Raw genomic sequence first — 22721 nt, 5'->3', positions numbered from 1 at the left:
TGAGAGCTGGCACAACCCTTAAAGCCCACAGAGGCTTCCCAGGATCAAATAAACCAAAATATCCTCATCAGGGAAAACGTCACACTTCCTTTTGGGCTACTGGTTGCAAGAAAATGAAAATGTGTTGGGGGAAGGGAGTAATATGCAGAGCCTGGGCGAGGTATTTAGCAGAAAAAGGCCACCATTCTCCATTCCAGGGGCTGATGTGATACATTTCTTTTCTCACACACAGGTTTAGCTTCAAATCAGAAAAGTACTGTCGATGATGTACGTTTCCCACATGTTTTCCCTGCCACTTGCAAAATCTCGTGCAAAAGCATCACATGTAACACATGCAATAATGAAAAAAAATACTAAATTCTATTAAAAAGAAAAGCCTCCCATGGAATAAAGTCCTCATAGCATTCCACTCGAGGAAAAGCCTGGCTTCTGGGGTTCTGTGGCACCTTGCACATATCCTACCCTTTCACTTTGGATGTAACCATTCCTGATCCCACTTCTGCCACGAGAATTTGAGGTCCCCTGAGTCAGCATCATAGATTATTATTTTTTGTTTAGTTATTATTTTTGAAAATTTATACCCAAGTTAATTAACATATAGTGTAATAATGATTTCAGGAATAGAATTTAGTGATTTCATCACTTACGCATTAAATACCCAGTGCTCATCCCAAGTGCCCTCTTTAATACCCATCATCCATTTAGCTCATCCCCCCCCCCCCGCAAAACTCCTCCAGCAACCCTCAGTTTGTTCTCTGTATTTAAGAGTCTCTTATGGCTTGTCTCCCTCCCTGTTTTATATATTTTTTGCTTCCCTTCTTTTATGTATAGATCATTTATTCTTAACCCCCTGACACCATCTACCTAACATTTAGTAGGCCCTCAATTAATGACTGATGGATGAATAAATGCATGCATACAAGGCTATGGAGTACTTATTAGTTGTTTTTCTTCTTTCCAGGAAGGGAAGTGCATTTGAGCTCAGCATGGAATAATCCCTTTGCCACATTCTCAGCCAATCTGGTTTAAGTTCATCTCATCCTCATCTCCGAGTTGGTTTTTCCTCATGTTACACATCATAGAATATTTACCACCAATTGTGAAAGGCCACTTTCTAAATGAAAGTCTAAGTATTTCTGTTCCACCCTGTTATCGATGCTGTTAGATTACGTTCTTAAATCTAATTTGTATCCCTTCTTCCCTGATAAAAGGATCCTAATCAGGGCCTGTCTGTGGAATCCTCACTCACCCCCTTGCCCAAAGAACATTTGGAAATCTAGGTTAAGGAAAAGGAGGACCCAGCAAAGTGACACAGGCTGGATAGGTTTTTTTTTTCTTCCTACTTTATTTCCCCAGAAAAATTTTTTTTCCATGTAAAGACAAAGCCTACTCAGTGCTCCATCAAAATCTTCTTCTCTTTTGAGACAAAACTCCTGAAAGGCATGTGATGGTCCCAACCAGGTGGGGCAATGGCAAGGATTTTCTCTTTTCTTTGGGAAACTGCCATGGGGATAACTCATCTTCTTACCATTAATCACTTTAATCGACTTTTGAAAGAGGAAAATTGACAAAAGAAACAGGAATTGACCTCATGCAGTTTTCCAGAGCATAATTACTTTTTCTTTTTTTATGAGTGAGCACATTGTGTGTAGAGATCATGAAAGGAAATCTTTTACCTTTGAAAAGGCAAATTGCCTGGTGTTTTAATTGCACAGTGGGAAAAACTGTTAAAGTCCAGGTCTTCCTCTCCTGTCAGTGGTGTGGTCCACACTCCCTCCCCACTCGCTGGCCCCACTCCCACAAGGCTGGGCAGAGGTGTGTTTTTTTGGGGGGGATTTGGTAGTTTTCAGAACATCCTCACTGGCGCTCAAGTACCATGGACAGATGCCAGACAGGCACTGGATTTAGCCTCCCAGAAGTACCTCACTCAAAATGCAGATACTTTTTTAAAACTAGAATTTAAATTAAAATTTGAAGAAAAATAATAAACAAACAAATAAATAAACAACAGATATACTTTTTTTAAGTAAAAAAAATAGGCTTTCCTAATGATTTTACTAAGTTGGTAAACTATGGACATGGTAGAGAAAAAGCAGCAGTTATTCACATCTTGATGGTTCCTACATGAACTACATGAACAAGGTTCATTTCCCCTTCGTCTTTATTATCTCATCAAACCACCACTCATTCCTGAATTTCCTGAAGTATAATCAGAGCAAAATGAATTAACCAATGTCATGTAATCTGAGTACATGGTTTTAAAATGTAAGAAACTGTAGATTTTAGGGGTGCCTAGGTGGCTCAGTCGGTTGAGCATCCGACTTCAGCTCAGGTCATGGTCTCACAGTTCGTGGGTTCGAGCCCCACATCAGGCTCTGTGCTGACAGCTTGGAGCTTGGACCTGCTTCAAATTCTGTGTCTCCCTCTCTCTCTGTCCCTCTGCCGCTCACGCTCTTTCCCTCTCAAAAATAAATAAACATTAAAAAAATAAAAAAAAGAAACTGTAGATTTTAAAATTTAGCTTCAAACGTAAGATTTAAGAAATGGCTGCAGTGCCAGGCAGAGCCACCCCTAGCGTCCATGCCCTGAGGGGATGATCGTCATCAAATCACTTCATGCTTCAACCACTTGTTGGGCTTCGGGGACAAGTGGGTGGGATGGTGCCTGGAGTCGGGCCAGATGTGAGACTCCATCAATCAACACCTCCCTCTGCTCATGGCCTCCAATCTCATCGGCCTCTCCATATACACTGAAGTTACTAACAGGGGGATTAGCATAGGATGGGAGCTCCCAGAGCATACGAAAGAGGTAGCATGAACAGCATATTACTTTGAAAGAACACCATTTTACATTTCTATGTTTATTTGCTCTATCCTAATACATAAAACTTTATCGATATGCTGTCGTTTTGAGTAGAAACCAATGGAACCAAAAGGGAGCTGTGGAGAAAAATGGCGGAAGAGCAGATGGGAAGAAGAAGAAAGGACCCCGTAAAATGGCAATCTTGAGAAAAAAATGAATCTAGGTGGCTTGTTTCCTGCCACAAAGGGAAAAGCAAAGCAAAGCACTCAATTATAAGCAGGTTATAGTGATAAAATAAGTAACTGACTTAAGACTTTTGTCTTTTTATTTTTATTTTTTAAAAATTTTTTTTCAACGTTTTTTATTTATTTTTGGGACAGAGAGAGACAGAGCATGAACGGGGGAGGGGCACAGAGAGAGGGAGACACAGAATCGGAAACAGGCTCCAGGCTCCGAGCCATCAGCCCAGAGCCCGACGCGGGGCTCGAACTCACGGACCGCGAGATCGTGACCTGGCTGAAGTCGGACGCTTAACCGACTGCGCCACCCAGGCGCCCCAAGACTTTTGTCTTTTTAGACAAGATGCCTAGGAAAAGCACTTTTTACCTCAAAGGAAAGCTACATCCACATCATCTAGAATTTCAGGGTATGCGTGCACCTTGCCATGAAGGACAGGTGGCCTGTACACATGCATTTAACAATGGAATGATGCCTGTACAAAGTGGGTTGGTGGAGGACAAGGTCTATCTGACCAAAGAGTTCCTCACCAGGAGCTGCTCAGCCTAAGACGAATGGTGTCCACACCCAACATTTTCTCCGTTGCAAACTGATATTCTTTGTTCCTCTCCCACCGTACCTTTAAAATTTTCATAAAGGCTCCCTGAATGATACAAACTGATAAAACGCTAAAAATTGACAACAGCTGTTCACTAATTGAGTTTACATGAAAGTTTCATTAATCGCAGAGAACCACAACAGATTGAGAAACATCGCCAATGTTCTTTGCACTGAGGCTCCCCAATCAATCCTTCATACAGTTGTCAGCATAATCTTTCAAGACCTCAAATGTGATCTACATAAAATCTCTCAAAGGCGTCAAAGGCTCCTGAATGCCTTCATGATTAAACTGAGACTCCCCTAACTTGGCATCTAAGACCTTCGTGGTCTAGTGTCTGACTACATCTCTTTAATCTCCTACCAGTCATTCACATACAGCCTATGCTACAGACATATCAAAGAACTCAGTTTATTTAGTGTTCCGGACTTTTCCTCTGTCATTTGTGCCTGTGCTGTCAAATACACTAGCCACCAGACACAGATGGCTACTGATTGTTTAGAATACGATTAGTTCAAATTAACCCATGCTACGGGTGTAAATAAACACCAAATTTCAAAGACTTAGCACAAATATCTCACCAATAATTTAAAAATATTGGTTAACTTTTATTATTTTTTAAAATTATGAGTGAATTTTTTAAAGTTTATTTATTGATTTTGAGAGGGGAGAGGGTAGGGGCAGAGAGAGGGGAAGAGAGAAAATCCCAACCAGGCTCTGCTCAGCTCAGAGTCCAATGCAGGGCTTGAACTCATGAACTGTGAGTCCATGATCTGAGCCAAAATCAACAGTTGGATGCTTAATCGACTGAGGCACCCAGGTGCCCCATAAATACTGGTTATCTTTTAAATGATAATAGGATTTGTTGAATTAAATAAAGTATACTATTACAGTAGATTTCACCTGCTGCTTTGAACTTTTGTTTAATATGGTTCACATTTGTGGTTTACGTGATGTTTCCATCAGGCAGCACTGGTCCACGGTTATGCCCAAGCTCCCTCCGCAAGAGGTCCTTCCTCACTTAATCTACCCAGATAGCTACTCCCCATCCTATTAAGACTCAGCGCAGCATCATATCTCCTGGAGAAGCTTGCCTAGTTGAATTCATGCTCCTCATATCTCCACTATAAAAACATTCACATAACACCTATATTGTAGTCACCTTTTTAGGTATTAGTCTCCTTAGATTGACTCCTTGAAGGTGAAAATGCTTTCTCCATTATTTCCGCAGGAAGCACTGCCATCCTATGAATGCTTGATTAATTAAATAAAGGTCACTTCAAACTTGAACATCAGTGGGATTCACTCATTTATCCCCTAACACATATTTAATGAGCACTTGCAATGCACTGGGAGAGAAATAAAGATAATATAATCCCTTCTATTTGTACAACTTAGCGCAGTTTACAAAGTACTAGCATTTCCAGTTCCTTTTTCAAAAACCTTTATCAGGGGCAGGCCACTTATTTATACTCCTTTTTCAGATGAGGAAACTAAGGCCCAAAGAGTTTAAGTGACTTTCCCAAAGTCATGCAACATTAAAACTCAATAATGGGAGGTCTGACAGTTAACTCCATATTCAAGAAGCAACAAATAGTTCTGAGTGGCTGAAATAAAGGATGTTAAGACACAAAGCCAGAGATGTGTTGGAGTCAAACTGTGTCCAGTTGGCCAACATTCTTCAAATTTTAGCCAGTCCCTACAATCTTTATGAGCTTTGCCACATCCAAGAGCAACCCGGACTATTATTTCCTCAGTATTTTTAAAATGGATTCCATATTGACTCACTTACTTTACTTTTCATCCAAAGTAGTAACATCAATGGTTTGATATATATATACTATTACTAAAACACAATAACATGATAGTATACTATTCTTATTAATGTGTAATATATTCCTAACATATAATAATTAAGATGGAATATGTTGTATATTATAGCTTTACTTTAATATACATTAAATTAATTAAACAAGGAGGCCATTAGATTGAGTCGGTTCTAATGCCTTATCAGCTTATAGAAGCAAACCAAAACTCAAGTCTATAAATGCCTCAAGATTAAGAAATTGAAACCTGAAGACAAGCAATCATAGACAATTAAAGAGACTTTCCCAAATAAGGCAACTCCTTGAGCTATAGCCAATCAAATAATCTCCTTGATTTGCTTCTGTGTCTTCTCTGCTAAAGTACTGCCCTTAGTTCCTGTTTGTAGAACGCTCCTAACCACTTCTGGTTTGGCGTTGCCCAGTTCAAGTTGACGTTTGCTCACAGAAACTCTTAATATTTTAATATGATTCAGTTTATCTTTCAACATACATATTTTTCTTAATAAATAGTAAAATAAATATATAAGTAGTAAGAACATTCGCCAGTATGCTCATAAAATCATTTTGTCCCCCACTAGGAATATCAATACTACCCACTGGGAAACTGCAATGGACATTAGGAATCCATTAAAGGATTTTAAACTTGGAAGTGACATAATGAGGTTGACATTTTAGACTTCTAGAAGCCAAGCTCCTAATCTGAAAGAAAGGAAGGAAGGTGATGAGATGGCAACTCCAGTCAATAGTAAGTCAAGAGAAGTTAATGTGAACTTGGAACCACATTTTTAATTACCTTTAAGTAAAAGAGACACTAAGATCATGAAGTGTCATGTGGAGTCTGATGTAATGTCATCTCCTATCTCTGAATGAAGCAGATTGCACATGAAATAGTGCCATATAAACCAGCAAAATACTTTCTTGGCTGTGGTCAAAGATCATGTTTCTGAAAGTCCAAATACCAGAAGCGTCCGAATAATAAAATTATTATAAGAGAATCAAGAAAAAAACAATTAAATGGCATTGGCCTGATCATTTTTTTGTGGAGGGTGGTTTGTGGAGACAGTGTTATCTGCTGAAATAAGAATGGTAAGTTGGCAATGTCACGCTGGCAAACTCATTTGAGAGACATCATCAATAACATGCTACGATCTCCCTGTAATGCGGGAGTTGTAGTTTTAATGATCATCTATATGTTCTGGTGGATTTTAAAGCATTACATTGCAATGTGAAAATGAATATTACGTGATAAAATGTCTCTTTTCCCCCCAATTCTGAGCAAGCTACATTTATTGGTTTGTGAGAGAGCTCCAGAGACAATGGAAGAGAATCGACAACGGGGTTGTGCGAAGGCTTTGCTGGGACTCCTGACTTGGGCAATATTAGCTGTAGAATACTGCTTTCACAGAAGGAGAAGCCAGGAGGCGAAGCTAGGGGAACTCAGTTACACAATGAGCTGATGTCAGCACCACAGTTATAACTTGAGTCTCTTCAGACTAATTCCTTTTTGTAGGCAAAGGTCTTCAAATGTAAGCACAAAAAGTTTTATGTGCTTTGTTCAAATTGCAGGAAACAGAGCTGCTCTCTTCATAGCGCCTTATCACCAGGTCCAAAGGCACTCCTGGAGCCAAGCCTTCCCTCCGCTGGAGGCACAGGACCCACCGAGGGCCATACTCTGCTTCTTCTGGCTGGGAACATCACAGTTCCTCCTATTGGCCCCCAATCTGGGTTTCTACCATGGTGCTGGTGAGACCCAACACTGACAAGCACATCTTGGCCAGGCACACATCAAAGCAATGTCTCATGTGGCCACAAAAGTAACTTTTGCCTTTTCCCAGGAATAAGGATTGAACTCTGAAATTGAAAGTGAGTTGGCGTTTTACAATTGACATCTTGAAAGTGGAAAGAACACATTTTTCAAAAGCTAGCTAGCTCCACACCTACGTGAAGAGGCAGAGGAAGGTTACCTTGGTTTGCCTGTTCTCCAGACCACACCCATCACTTTGGTGACAATCACTTCTTTATTGGTTTTAAGCTTCCCTCAGTCCCCTGAGTCCATGTAAGTAAAGGAGGTTCAGGTCCCCACAGAGGCTGCTTAGCTTCTCTTTGCTGCTCCTCAGCGGTTCCCTCCTTCCTGGTGGCCTATGGCTGTGTGATGCTTCTGCCTCTCCATATACTCTCTCAGTCCGGCATCCACGACATTTGCTCCCCCCCCCCCCCCACCAATGCACTAGACATGGAGTAATGTGCCTCCCACACACACAGCACCTGCAGCGGTCATCACTGTACCCAGCCCCACTTAGCTCAGTGCCTAGTATACAGCAGGCAGTGAGTAAGCATTTATTGACAGGTTGACCAACTGGCTATAGGTAAGATTCTTGCCTTCTGGGACAACCTCCCTACTGCTGAGAAGTCTATTATTTTTGCTCAAGAGTTGTAACTCAGTGACAGAAATTCAGACAGTTAATTATCTTTCTTTAGGCTAGGTTATTTATGGAAATAGGATGCTTGGTGGCTTGTCCTGACATCCCAAGTTTCTTGAGAACTTGTCAAATAACTGCCCTTCTGTAATTCCATTAATTTTTTAATGGTCACCTAAGTTAAGTAGTTTCTACATAATTTTCATATGCAAATTCTGAGGCCTAAGTTTTTCAAATTCAATGAAAGTTAACGGTGTATATTTTCATTTTTGAAAACTCACACTGAGATAAAAGTCTTAGGTAAAAATATTCACAGCAGTTGGCAGAATTATTTGAGCAATTATTTAATGTAAAGGAAATGATCTCCTGAATTAAAAAGTTATAGAGAACGAGCTTGAGAACTGTCATTTTAAGGCAAGATTGCACAGGTGTGACTTTTTTCACTGTCCCAGAGCACATTTGTAAGTCAAACAAGTGCATAAATACCAAAACAGAAGTCAGAAAATTATGACTGAGTTCCTCTGTTACCACCATTCCAAATGATCTCTTTGCAAACAAGGAGCTTTCTCTTAAAAACATTCTGAGCACTTTAACCACAGATGTTCTCTTAAAAGAATCTGTATGTCTCATTGACTATAAAACAGTGACACACACAAATATACCAAAAGAGATAGGAGAGCCACATTACCCTAGAATACACACAAATTGCAACTCAAATAGGGACAGAAGCAAGGAAAAAGTGAGACAAATTTGTTGCACACATTTTGGAGTTTGGAGAGAGGCAGTCAAGACAGCAGACTGTAAGTATTTTCTGGATGTCTGATTTTCACTGTAGGCATGTGTCAAATTTGCTTCTTTGACCAACAATTTTTTTAAAAAAAATTGTTAAATTATCTTGTCCTTTGGGGCAAATCAGGCTAGTAGCATCAATGTGAAGATTCAGGGGAAAGTTATGTATAGTTTTAGAAATTTACTATCACTGACTTGATGGTTTAATCTCGTACTTCTGCAAAGAAGCAAAATAGATGAGAATCATTGTCATATATGTTTGGGAACTTATGGCTGATTGAGGAAGCCATAACAGTATTTAGTTATTGGCAGGGCAAGAGTGACTTTCATTCAGTCATTTATTCATTCAGTAAACACTTACTGAGCTCCTCTTATGTGCGAAGTATCTGAGGCAGAAGCATAAAGCAGGTGTATGTCCTCCTTGCAGGATGTGTGAAACATAAACCTGATTATAATACACAACAGAGAACATCCTGTGCTGTAGGATATGCAAGCAACATTGTCAGTAGATTCAAGGGGCAAAGGGAGAGCTTCTCCCTGGGCAGATTGGGGAGGGCTTTGTGGAAGATGTCACATGTCAGCATGAAAGAAAAGTGGATTTCAACAGTGGAGACAGAAAAGAAGGATGCAACAGTTGAGCGAGAGCGTATAAGCAAAGGCACGAGGGAAGACATGGCAGTGAGGAAATCGTGGAGTTTGTTAAGAACTTGCTATAGATAAAGGGCAACGCTTGGAATTAAGTCTGGAAAAACAGATTGAACCCCAAAAAGAAGACTTTAAATGCCAAGCTAGAGAGTTCGAACTTTATTAAGTGGGCAATGGGAAGTCATTAAAGGGTCTTGAGGCAGAGAATGGTTTAAGAGATGTAGTTTCGGAAGATTAACTGACATGAGCCCACAGGATATATTAGAGGGGAGAAATGGAAGGCGAGGAGCTCAACCAAGAGAACATTGCTATCCTCCAAGTGACAGGGATTGAGGACAGCTTTGGGGACAGGAAGAATGAAAACAAAAGGTAGATTCAGAAAACAATGAAGGCAAACATTGGAATGGCAGGAAGAAAGGCAAAGGTTACTAGTATTTATTGAGGACATACTACCTGTTACTCAGAACACTAGATATATAGGATAAACAAATGTCCTTTTCTTGCCACAATCTGTTTATGCCTTCTTTTCTTTTTTTTCTTTTCTATTGTTTTCTTTGATCATGAGATAATTATTAACAATGGCTCCTTTCATTCTCCATGTGTTCTGGTTCGGACAATGTGGTACACCATCCTGTTTTTATGTACTTTTCATCTTTGCTTCCTCCCGTTTGCCATCTTCCAGTGTGCACCTGAAGACGCTGAACATCTGAGGAGTCACCTCATGGCGTGTGGCCAGTAGGTGGAAGAGCCTGGATTTGAATCCAGATCTATAGAGTTCCAAAACGGGTGTGATTTCTACTATATCTGCTCTCCTGTCCCCAAATTATGGCAGATGGTAGAGGGCAGAGAGGGGGACATTCATTATCAGAAAAGGAATGTCAGAGAGAATCAGGTTAGGGTACATGTTGATGGGTTCTGGTTTGCATGTGTGATCTCTTGTCAGGTCTCTAAGGTGCTGGAAAGATATAGAAGTAGCTGGAATACTGGCTGGAACCTGGGAGTGAAATCACTGTAGTTACAGGTTTGTGAGCCTTCCAAATCAACAGATGGGGGACGCTGGGGCTGAATGACGTGGCCAAGCTTGAGACTGCAGGACAAAGGTCACAGCTCAGATGCCTGCAGTGGCTGGGCAGGTCACACACATGAGTGGGCAGGTGTGAGACATTTTGGAGTGGCATGAGGAGGTGTTTGTGAGGATTATCTTCATTCCTCTCAGAAATTATTTGCAATTTTGGATAGACACAATATAGTCATTTAAATGGTAGTCTATTTCTTAATTAAAGCTGGCAACTAGAGTAATTTCCTGTATTTAAAAAAATCACAGTTTATTGGAGCGGCTGGGTGGCTCAGTTGGTTAAATGTCCGACTCTTAATTTTGGCTCAGGTCATGATCCCAGATCATGGGATCAAACCCTGTTTCAGGCTCTGTGCTGATTGTGGAGCCTGAGTGTGATTCTCTCTCTCCCCCTCTCTCTGCTTCTCTCTCTTTCAAAAAAAAAAAATAAATAAATACACTTAAAAAAATTAAAAATCACAATTTATTTATAAAAATAGTTATTTTGTTAATGATAAGACTAATTAACATAACAAAATTATAAATTATAGGCATTCATTTTTGTCTCCTTATTTTCCCCTAGGAGAGATCTCAAGTGAAAATTTTTTAAAAGTACAACTAGTTCTGATCAGAACCACCAGCTATGTGCAAGTATGTTAAAACAAATTGCAGTGCATTTTTACTGTCCTAAACAATGGCCAAATAACTCAGACACCATTGCCATGAGCACGTAGGTGAGGGCGGGATTAGGGGGCAGGGTAGAGGAAGCTGGGGGATGGAGGGGGACAGCATTTCGAAAAACAATATGCTCAAGTTTCAAACTTACATACCAACTTATTTATGTTAGAAAAAAATTATTTATGAGAAAAAGCTACTAGTCTTGCCATTGTTTCACACTTTCCATTCAAAGGTAAGAAGTGCCTGTAGCCTTCATGGCCCTACACCAGTGGTTCTCAAACTTTTACCAGTGTGAGATTTACTTGGACTTCTTTACTGGAGGACTCGTTACAACACAGATTGCCGGGCCACCTCTCAGGATGTTCTGATTCCATCGTTCTGGGATAGGTTGTGAGAGTTTGTATATTTAAGCAGTTCCCTAGCAATGGTGATGCTCCTGGTCCGGGGACCACACTTTGAGAACCTGTGTTCTACACACCAGTGGGCATGCTAGACAGGGGCTGGCTGGCTTCTGTCTTTTTCAGAATTACCGTGGAGCATAAACATCCACTAAGGCCCTGTTTCTCATGGCACTCTGGAAAATGATTCAACGACATGGCTTGGAAAAGAGGTCCAACTTTTTGCCTCATTGTCTGTGTTCTGAATCCAACCTAGTTTAATATTTTGGAAAATGTTACCCTTTTCTGTACCGAGCAAAGTAAATATTTTGTCAGTTGTTAAGGATGAGCTGCAGAGTAAGACCTAAAGATGTATCCAAATTCAGCAGGAAAGCTTGGAGCTGCTTTGGAACTTTTTCCAGATTGTGATTTGTAATGTATTTCAGAAGCCAGCAGAAATACCAACCACTCGATCTATTAAGAAAAGGCTGAATGAACCTTTTCACAGCACTTTTTTTTTTCCACACCAACTCTCATTACGCTTGGCAAAGAAAAGAGAAAGAAGTGAAAAAAATGCTTTTCTGTCCATAGGATTTCATCAGAGCATTGTTCTCACATAAAGAACTTAGTAGCAGAGAGTTTTAGAATCGGAAGATCTTGAACAATTCCTTTGTGACAATTAAAACAACTAAGGCTCAAGGAAGGTAAGTCATTTGCCCGAGGACCAGACAGTGGCAGAGCTGGAGCTGGAGTTAAGCTCAAAAGCTCTTGGCTCCTGGGTCAGCACTTTTCTTACCATGACACGCCGCCTTCCATGCAGCAGAATCCTAAGAGACCCATTTGAAAAAAAAAAAAAAAAAAAAAACAAATCCTACCAGTAGTGTATTTCATGCTGTGCTTTCCCCCCTAAGCCATTTGGGTATGGTTGGCTTTGCATACCAGCGACAGTGCTGGGGAGCAGACAGGAGAGGTCCTGGAGGGGGCTTTTCTCTTCTTCCTTGCTAGGCATTTCCCGAATCATTTTCCATTATAGTGATTTGGGTTTTTAACATGACGGGTGGGTGGAGATGGTACAGACACAAACCTCATGGTAAGAAAGATAAGCCCCACATTTTGACAAAGAAATATGTGGGGAGGACTTAGAAGGGCAAAGGGTCTTAGAGATCATTAGGTTCACACGTCTCATGTACGGATGAGGAAACTGAGGGTCTTAGGAGCCCAGGAACTTGCTGGGTGTTCAATCTATTCAGTGGCAGAGCTCATGCTTGACCACGGGTCTCTTGTCCTGTAGCATGTTACCACTTGGACCTTATCATCCTGTCTACTGTACTATAGTATGTTGATTTAAGCCAGAAAAATGCATGCTCCACTGTGAGTCTAGATCCAACAATACTGAATCTATTCAGCTTTCAGAAAGAAATATGACAAGGGTGCCTGGGTGACTCAGTTGGTTGAGCATCTGACTTTGTTTCAGGTCACGATCTCATGTTCGTGGGTTCGAGCCCCACATCGGGCTCTGTGTTGACACCTCAGAGTCTGGAGCCTGTTTCAGATTCTGTGTCTCCCTCTCTTTGCCCCTCCCCTGCTCATGCTCTGTCTCTCTTGGTCTCTCAAAAATAAATAAATAAATAAATAAATAAATAAATAAATGTTAAAAAAAATTTAAAGAAAGAAATATGGTAATAATAATAGCTAACATTTCTTTTTTTGTGTTTTTTTTTAAATTTTATTTTTGAGACAGAGTGCGAGTGGGGGAGGGGCAGAGAAGGAGACACAGAATCTGAAGCAGGCTCCAGGCTCTGAGCTGTCAGCACAGAGCCTGATGCGGGGCTCAAACCCATGAACTGTGAGGTCATGACCTGAGCTGAAGTTGGATGCTTAACTGACTGAGCCACCCAGGAGCCTCAATAGCTAACATTTCGTGAGTGCTAACTCTATGCTAGGCACTGTTCTAAGCTCTTTCCATGGACTATGCATTTAATCCATCATATCACTGAGGAAGATAGAATACTGTAAGGCAGGACATGGAAATTAAAGATGAAATTAAGTAATGAATGTGAAGCACTCATGAGGCCTGTGCTATTTTCCCAGGACATGTTATTGTCTGTTAAATGTGATAATATAAGTAAAGGGTTTAAAACAGCTCTTGGCTCACAGAGCTTACTACATACTAGCTGTTATTATCACATTTTTCTCTGTTTCTTCAGGTGGAACAGACCAAAGCAACTGATCTAGATAAAAGTTATGAGCCATGTTAGATTCAAACACAGGTAATATCCTTGGGAACCAGCTGCCACCAGCGGAGACCACAGAGACCACAGTGGAACTTGGATGAAAATGCACTCAAAGGCCAAAGGCTAAAGCCAGAGACCACAAAAGAACTGAATTAAACAAGTTTTTACTGGGCCTTGGTTTCAAGGAGCTCAGAGGATTTACCAGACTTCTTGTCGGCCTTCATGACACCCAAGTTAGAGGGGAAAGTGAATATTGTACGAAGATGGCTTTCATATGAAGGCAGTCTGCAAAAGCAAAACTGATCACTCAAAGCCAGGGGGTGAGGACCCAATTTCCTTAAGAATGCACGGATCTACTGGTGAAGGAAAAGAATATCACCGTTACTTAAGATGAAACAACAACACTACTACTCATTAAAGTACCCAAGGCAGGTAAACTGCCTTGTAAATTGACCACTTGGGAATGTTTGGCTTACCAGGTACTTGCACACCGGCAAGAAACTCAGGAAATTCAGACAGAGTCCACCCTGCTGCTGCTCACCCCCTCTCCTATCTGGCAGCCAGAAAGGATTTGTTCTGTTTTGTTACGGAGGGATAAACTAGGATCAGTGAGTGGAAGACTCATGAAGGTAGATTTTTGGCTCGAGAGAACACTTTTCAAAAATTAGATGACCCAATGATGAATGTGCTGCTAGCTAAGGTGATGCGTGCTCTGTAGGTGATCAAGCAGAAGCCCCAGGAACACACATTCGGTATGCAATTATGGGTATCATAATTTTCATTATTGTTGTAATCATTATCTTATTAGCATTCCACCAGGCAGATATGGGCATTGATTAGTGTTGAAAATGGTTCCACCAAGAGACGCCAGTTGATTTTAGGTCAAACTTGACTTTGAATGAAGGTTCTATCATTTACCAGTTATATGATTTACAGCTGGTAATTAAACCTCTCTAAGCCTCAGTTTCCTCATCTGTGCAACAGAGATTACAATAAGTACCTCTCTTGTTCATTTATTCATTCGCCCGATACTTACAAGGCATCTACTGTGCGCAAGGCACTTTTCTCGGTGTTGAGGATTTGGTGATGAACAAGATAGACAACATCTTTATTCTCCATGGGGTCCACATTTCAGAGTATGTGGAGAGAGTCAGAAACTATACAAGTAAAAATAAATATAACAAACTAATAAGCTGATTAAATACTTATGCAGGTAGTAATAAATGTTGTGAATCAAACACGATACGATGTCCAGGATATCTTTAGTTAGGATGGCCAAAGAAGACTTCTCTTAGAATGTGACATATACATTGGAACCTAAAATAAGAGAAGGGGCCCTATGACCTGAGCTGGACTACTGTGTTTGGAGTGGGGTGGGGTGAGTAGTTTCAGATGAAGTTGATGGAGAGGATTAAAGGAGGTAATATAGGATGATCTGCCTTACAGTTCACGGTGCACAGAAAGCACTTGTGTTATTCCTACTAAAAAAATTTCATGACACATCGATGCGCTTGTGTAGACGGCAGACAGAGGCATCACTTCTCTATTCCTGGATACCCCCAAATGCCCGGGTCTCACCACCCTGCTAATACCCAATCCAATCCTAGCATGATCTGAATTTTAACCACTGGAGAGTACAGCATTTCAGAGCTAGAGGAGAACTTGGTCGTTCCAAACATGAATTAAGACATCATGATAATGGGTAATCTGAGGGTTCCTTGGAGCAGCCTCTGAAGCCCTGAGAAACAGAAGATTGGGGTGGTTAAGAGGATGGGACCCTAGGCCTCCTGCTGTTACTTCAACCAGAAGAATTCTACAAGTGTCTGTTTTATTTTTTTATTTTTCACTTGAAAACTGAGTTGTTTCGCTAAAGACAACCCTAAAGCTTGAAAGTCCAGTTTTGTGGGTAAGGAAATTGAGCCTCAAAGAAGTTAAATGACACACTCAAGGCCATTTAGCTGATAATTGGCCAAGTGGAACTAAGACCCATCTCCTGACCTCTGATTTAATAATTTCTCCCAATGTTTTGTTAAATAAAACACATACACCCCCCGTATAGGTATGGAATTTGTTTCTGTGCAACTTTGTGTTAACCAATTACCTTTAGTACAAATGTATATCTGAGTTCTGATGCTTTGGAAGATATCACTTCTATTTAATTAATTTTGAAACGACAAATACAGATCCTGTTTTCAGTGTCTTGCAGTTCACAGAGGTTTCCTCAGAAAGAAAAGATGTTTCAGTTAGAGTCTAGGAGTAAAATGTGAGGGAATAGGATTAAGGCAGAAATTTCTGAAAAAAAAAAAAAAGTTTTAGAAGTTGAATTAGTCTTTCTTTCCTCCCCTAAGGGAAAACTAAAGTTAAAAATTGGTGAACTACACCAATTGGTGTATTTTGCTAGAAAAAAACAGGTGTAGTTTACTAGAATAAACTATGGAGTTGGGGGTCAGAAAGTGGCAGAGGTTTAGGAAAAGAACAAAAGATATGATTTGCACGATGCTGAGAATGAGCAAGGATACCCAATTCTAGGAATCACTACCTTTGATAGTGGCAACTGTTTTTGTTCTGTTTAGACTCAATTTCTCGTGGAGAAGTGGGGGCCACATGGCTACTCCATGAGAAGCAGGTTTGGAAGAAGAGAGAAATCTGCAAATATTTGTGAAGACATATGTCAAACACCTGCTTCAGGGACAAGAAGTTGGGCAGGAGGGTTTGATCAAATGGAGGCAAATTTCCTAGTTGGAAAGGGATAGTAACAACGGGCAGCCTTTGGTACTTTATTCTGTTTTTGACCATCCAAGCAGTACTGCCTCGTAGGACGAGGTAATTTCAAGTGTTTCCTGGATTAGCTGACAGCAGTTAAGAATAAGTTGTCTCCCTTTTGGTCAATTAATGCCAGCAACTAAAGCAAAGGGACAGGAGCATTTTCACTAGGTTGCAAATCTTCCGAGCTCAAGGGACTCTCAGAAGAAGGCTAATAGTTTTCTCTTCAACTGAGAGTAAAGCTGTTCCAAAAACTCCTACAACTAAATGGAAAATAAAAAGACCCAAATGAGGCCAATACTTGCAGTAAGTATAAATGACTATCTTCGCTCTAGATAGACTTCATTCAAATTGCTAACGCAAAGTAAGCAAATTCACAAATGAGAAAATGCAATTAGTAAATACACAAATGAGGAAACATTCACACTAAAATCACAATGAGATGCTGTACCCCCTCCTATTGCATGAGAGCTGACAAGGGGGCAGTGAGGTTGGTGACCTCATGCATTGCCGGAGAGCGGCGTAAATTGATACAGCCCTTCCAGAAAGAAAGCAATTTGGCAACACACATTGAGCTATAAACACGGTCATACCACATGACCAGTGACCCCACTTGTCAGACTCTATCTTAAATAAAAATATGTGAAAAGCTATAACCATAAAGATGTTGGAAGAATGTTTAAAATATTACAAAGTTAGAATGGGCAAGGAATTTCAATTCAATTCAGCGAATGGTAATTGAATATCCACCAGTAGCTGGGTATAATAAAGGAGAGTTCCTTTCCTCAATAATTAATAATCACAGCTTAATGCCTATACTCTTTTCAGTATTAGGCACCCTTTGGAAAGAAGGTTATGGAGACACGAAGAGATTAAAATGTGTGCAATATATTAAGTTTAAGAAGCACAAACATTATATTTATCATAATGTTCAGAAGGAAAAAAGAAAATGAAAAAGCCCTGAAGGAAATAAACCAAAAGGGTACCAATGACAGAATCATGGGTCATGTTTTCTTTATCTTAATTTTTCTCTAATGTTGGTTTTATTACCTTTAAAATAAAGAACAATAATAAAATGGAGTAGAGAAACAGAGAAAAATAAAGCGGTGATTGAATAAAAGAAGAAGATCAATGAGGAAAGTCCCAAGTACACTTAAGAATTTTTATTCATTTAAAAATTGCTTTTAATTGTATATCTGTAGTAATTGATTAGTACTAAGGACTTGTCAATTTACTAAACTGTTTTATTTTAGTAGAAAAATTGTGAGGTTCTAAAACAGAGATTTATTGAACCTCACTCATGGAGACCTTCAGAATCTCACATAAATAAATTACTTGGAAGCAGGAATTTAGGAAATGCTGCTATCTAAAAATGATAGGCAAAAATTTACTGCAAAGGTTTGGGCTTGAAGAACAGAGAAGATTCTGGGGTCCCAAAAGTGGCTCTTCCTGGCACGGACCTTCCTGCAGGTAATGGAGCAGAATAACCTCTTCAGCAAGGAGGAGAAGCCTCATCGAAGGGCAAGGGAGGCCCTTAGCGGCAGGGATTTCTAGGTATTCTGAGTCCCCCAAATTAACTGCTCCAATTCCCTGGGCCCTGCTCTTCCCAGGACACTGGAAGATACTGTGTGTTCAGCTAACATTATGGTTTAAAATCCCATGGGATTAAACTTTGTGGGATTTAATTTTTTACTAAAATACCTCTGTTTGGAGGCCACATACATAAAGGACTTTTTTTTTTTTTTTTTTTTTTTTTACATGACCATTGAAGGTTCTTGGGATTTTTCTTGTACCTTGGTCCAAGCAGGTGTGGTTTGGAGCTCCTCATTCTACATCTCACCTTAGGGGCCTCGGATCTCTTATATCTTTTCCATGTCTTTCCATGTCTTCCACTGTCTTCCATGGCAGTGGTAATCCAAAACCTTTCCTTCCCTCCATGAGTGGTTGATGCAAGATGAGCACAGATGCATTTAATTAAGTCATTGACCACTGGGTGCCATGAGCTGTTGGAATCACCTTCTGGATATTAAATAGGACTTTGCAATCTACCTAATCTAGGTTAGAGAATCAATTCCCAATTTCTTCATATTTCCTGGAGAGTCTGTTTCCTGAAACCCACTCCTGGGATCAATTTCCATATCAACCATAGTTCTTGATTGCAGGCAATTGAAACTGATCTGATTATAATTAACCTGACAACAACTCCATCCCCACCCCACCCCTAATTTTTGAAAGGGTACTGGGGGCTCATAGAACTAAACAGAGTCTGAAGGATCAGGTTCATAAAGTGCCAGGAACAGGAGCTCTGAAAGTGTTGGTTGATCTTACAAGCTGGTTCCAGTTCTATGTAGGGAGAAATTACGAAAAGTAGTAAAAGGCGTAAAAAGATCTTATTTATATATGTGTAGTATGTGTAATGAAAATACCTGCCATTGACTTAAAAAAAATTTTTTTTATGTTTATTCATTTTTGAGAGAGAGAGAGATAGAGTGTGAGCAGGGGAAGGGCAGAGAGAGAGGGAGACACAGAATCTGAAGCAGGCCCCAGGTTCTAAGCTGTCAGCACAGAACCGGATGCAGGGCTTGAACTCACAAACTGTGAGGTCATGACTTGAGCCGAAGTTGGATGCTTAATCAACTGAGCCACCTAGATGCCCCCTCCACCACTGACTTTTAATTGTGATTTTTACCACTAGTTGTATAACCTTGCATTTTGCATTCTGAGCCTTAACACCCTATGTAAAAAGAACAGTTTAGAGCCTGTTTAAACTATGGCTTCCTTCTAGCTTTCATGTTCCTTGAGTCTATACCAACAGCGAGGACCTGTCTGAGACCTCTTCTCTCCTGCGCCCCTGCCCCTGCGAAGAACACAGCTAGGGAAGCACAGACCACTTCTGTTAAAACCCCAATGCAGCCACAGAATCCTTCTCAACACAGAGCTCCAGACAGCTACTAGCCGTCGGCTGGAATCTGCACGGAATGGGAAATCAATTTGCCATTCTCTCTCTGTACTTGTTCTGTTTTCACAGGATGAGCTAAACCAGAAGAGCCAAGACATCCAAAGAGCATCAGGAAAAGTCTTTGCTGAAAAGAATCTTCAAGACCAGCTTGTGCCCTGCTGCTAAACATCAGTTCAGCTTGTAAAATCTCCCTGGTAACACCGTACAATAAGGTACCATCCAGTCAGCCTGGAAGTTTCATCATATAACTCAAACACGCTTCAGGGGCTCTCGGTATGGTGTCCTTCACTCCATTCTTAAAGGCCTTGTTTTTTGTCCTCCATTCTCCTTGTCCACACACCTGACGACTGTCCCATTTATATTCTGCTGGAACCCTCCAAACTAAACATAATGGAACTGAGGGAAACCTAGAAAAGCCCTGGATCCAATTCACTTGGTCTCCATAATCAAAAGAGTCTGGAAACAGAAATGTCAGGACTTTGTAAATTTCAATCAGGACAAAGTAGGGGAGAAGCAGTCTACTGAAAGAAAAACTATTTTCAAAAATGAAACAGGAGTCTTGACCATTCTCCCAACTTAGAAGGCTCATCTCACCAAATACGATGCATTGGTCAGGGTTAGTTTTGGCTACAGATACCACAGAGACTCGACGTCACAGTGTCTTGGAGCAGGGAATAACAGGTGCCAGCCCATGGACTCAATCCAGCCTGCTGCCTATTTTTGTATATTGAAATTTTATTTGAACACAGTCACTCCGTGTGTATGTGTTGTCTGTGGCTGCCTCTGTAATCCACCAGTAGAGCTGCACAGTTGTGACAGACATCTATGTGGCCTCCAGAGCCTAAAAGGTTTATTAGCTGGCTCTTTACTAAACAAGTTTGTAACTTGTTGGTTTGTAACTTGTAAGTTTGTAAGTTGTTAACTGCTGCCTTAGAGTATCAATGTAGTTCCCTCTCATAAGTAAGTCCAGAGGCCAGCAACACAGGAGTTAATAGCGTCATCAGGGAAAGGACTCCCTCTGTCTTTCTGCTTTGACATCCTAGCACATGGCTTTCCTCATCAAGATGAACCCATGGTTTCATGGTCCAGAATGGCTTCTGAGACTCTTATTACCATTTCTAAAAAGCAAGCTAGAAGAAAGAGGAAAAGCAGAAGAATAAAGGCTGGAGAGGGGGGATTGCCTTCCTGATGAGCCCTGATTAAGTAGCTTTCCTGAAGTCCCGCAAAAACACTTCCATTTACATTTTATTTGCCAGAACTTATCCATTTGCCGTATCTAGCTGCAAAGCAGACTGGGAAATAAAGATTAAAAAAAAATTGGTAACCATGTGCCCCACTCAAAATAAGTGTATTACTTTGGAGAAAAGAAACAATGTATGCTGAGTTAGCAGGTAGCAGTCTTGGCTACCAAAGAGTATTTAGTGAAATCATGCATAGCAGATTTACGGACAACTGATACCTTGTTTCATTTGGGGATGGAAGTTTCTGAAGAATGAAGAACTTGTATTCTGGCAGTACAAATTATACTTCTTTTGTCTTGTGTCTTAATCATTTGGTATGCGTATGTCTTATGTTTAATCACTTGGTACGTCAATTAATATCAGTGACTTAGTCCATTTGGGCTCTTTTAATACAAATATCAAAACTATCACGCACTGGGAGGCTTAAACAACAAACACTTATTTCTTACAGTTCTGGAGTCCAAGGTCAAGGTGCCAGCAGATTGATGTGTCTGTTGAGGACCCAGTTTCGGGTTTATAGGCAGCTTTCTTCTCACTGGGCCTAACATTGGTAGAAAGAGAGTGAGAGAGCTCTCTTGGATCTCTTTTTTTAAGGGCACTAAACCCATTCATGGGGGCTCCACTTTCATAACCGTATCACCTCCCAAAGATTGCACCTCTTGTCACCATTGCCTTTTGGGTTAAGATTTCAACATATGGATTTGGGGGGGGGGGGGACACATTCAGTCCATCGCAGTGATTGATTGATTGACGCATACAACAAGACTTACTGAGGACCGACACTGTTCCAGGCACAGGGTGAGGCAAAGGCAAAGTGCAATGACCCCGAGTCCCTGCCCTCAAGGAGTCTGAGTCAACAGGGGAGAGAAGCACGCACATGGACAATGGCGTTTCAGGGAGAGAAGTTTCCTGGGGAAGCAGATATCGGCACGCTATGGAAAGCACACAGGAAGGTCTTGAGACTTGCACTGAACATGCAAGAACTAGCTAGAAGTATTTTGCAGGGTGAAGGACTGGGATCAAGGGCATTCCCATATGAGGAAGGAGTGTGTGCAAAGACATGAGGAGAAGAGAGGGTGGTGCATGTAGCCTGGCTGAGCACAGGGTGTGCCAGGGGGCACAGGAGATTATCTGGAGAGGTGGGCACAGATCACCCCCAGAACAGAAGGGACCTCTGCATAAAAGGCATTGAGTTTCCTCTGGACAGTGATGAGTAGGCACTGAAGGATACCACTTAGGAGAGGGACACGATCAATCTGTGTTTCATAAAGATCATTCTGGTCATAGTGAGGACAGACTGGGGTGGGGCAGGAAGTAGGAAGACAGCAGGAGCCTTCCATTTACTCCTTGTCACATATTTTGCAATTATGTTTAAGTTAAAGTATGATCTTGTATTGTTGTAAGAGAATACCCATTCAGGCAATGGCTACTTACTAAGGGAATGTAATGGATAAAATTAACCTATACAGTAAAACCTTGGATTGTGAGTTCCTTCTTCTGGGAGTGTTCTGCAAGAGGACCAAACATTTCTAATAAATTTTAACTTGATAAATGAGCAATGTCTTCCAATATGAGTATTACATGACACTGAATGTCACATGATCACAACTGAGCCAATGGTTTCTGTCTCTCTCTCTCTCTCTCTCTCTCTCTTTCTGTCTCTGTCTCTCTCTCTCGCTCCGGGATTGTGGGTGATCATCAATGCAATGTCACATTCCTGCAAAATCCTCAAAAGGAGGCAAAAACGAGTGTCATTGGATAGGTTCCTTGTTAAATTTGCACGAAAAGGATTCCATTAAGCCAATAGATAGCAGTGATTCCATTAGTGGTAGTGAAAGTCGTCCTACACAATAACCCCCCTCTCTCTTGTCTCCCTCACACCAGCCACGAAGGTTTTCAAAGGTAGGTGCAGGTGAATTTGTTTTTCTTTATATTTTGTATTTTATTATTTTGTGTCATATTACAGTATCTTAATCATTTTTATATGAATATTTTGGGGTTGTGGAATGAATCATCTGAGTTTCCATTATTACTTATGGGGAAATTCACTTTGATACACAAGTGCTTTGGATTACGAGCGTGTTTCAGGAACGAATTATGC

General features: G+C 40.7%; 1 protein-coding gene and 1 long non-coding RNA gene across 16 annotated transcripts in view; one reads left to right on the top strand and one right to left on the bottom strand.

Annotated features, from left to right (window-relative positions):
* The window catches only part of AIG1 (androgen induced 1), a 319775-nt gene that overhangs the window by 172783 nt on the left and 124271 nt on the right, over positions 1-22721 (bottom strand). The window lies entirely within an intron of this gene.
* Positions 9390-20161, top strand: LOC131514978 (uncharacterized). Of its 2 annotated transcripts, XR_009263371.1 has the most exons (5): positions 9390-10100; positions 10952-11019; positions 12015-12127; positions 13631-14409; positions 19449-20161. It is a non-coding gene; the product is annotated as an uncharacterized LOC131514978 (long non-coding RNA). The 2 variants fall into 2 exon arrangements; XR_009263370.1 differs by having other exon boundaries at positions 9390-11019.

This window comes from Neofelis nebulosa, chromosome 6 (genome assembly GCF_028018385.1).
Source record: "Neofelis nebulosa isolate mNeoNeb1 chromosome 6, mNeoNeb1.pri, whole genome shotgun sequence".
Lineage (NCBI taxonomy): Eukaryota > Metazoa > Chordata > Mammalia > Carnivora > Felidae > Neofelis > Neofelis nebulosa.
Note: the sequence above shows the minus strand (reverse complement) of the source record. Positions and strands in the feature narration are given on the sequence as shown.